Raw genomic sequence first — 373 nt, 5'->3', positions numbered from 1 at the left:
AGCATTTACATACGATACAATAACAGGATAACAAACCCGTTTTTCATATCTGTTGCTGCTATTTATCGAATGCCCTACACACGATATAGATAAACAAACACTTCATAAAAAAAACACTCATCTAACACGTCAACTTCCCCTCGCCCCCCTAGCTGGCTACCTCGACATCGAACTCCCGTTTACCATCAAGCTGCCCAACGCCACGCAGGTCACCTACTCCGGCAGGATGGACGACGATCGCATGGGCATCTACTCCGTCCTCATCGATACCCTAAGCAGGTGCGTTGATACGTCCAGCTGGCTAGACCTTGAGAATTGGAGGCATACAGCAAGGTCGCTGATGCTGAATGTGTAAGCGGACGGACGGACTTAC

The 373-nt window shown here is 48.8% G+C and overlaps 1 pseudogene; it reads left to right on the top strand.

The window, feature by feature from the left end:
* LOC119585983 overlaps positions 1-373 on the top strand; it is a 20,739-nt pseudogene that overhangs the window by 18,953 nt on the left and 1,413 nt on the right.

The sequence above is a fragment of the Penaeus monodon genome, chromosome 20, assembly GCF_015228065.2.
Source record: "Penaeus monodon isolate SGIC_2016 chromosome 20, NSTDA_Pmon_1, whole genome shotgun sequence".
NCBI classification, from domain to species: domain Eukaryota; kingdom Metazoa; phylum Arthropoda; class Malacostraca; order Decapoda; family Penaeidae; genus Penaeus; species Penaeus monodon.
This window is presented reverse-complemented; position numbering and strand designations above follow the sequence as displayed.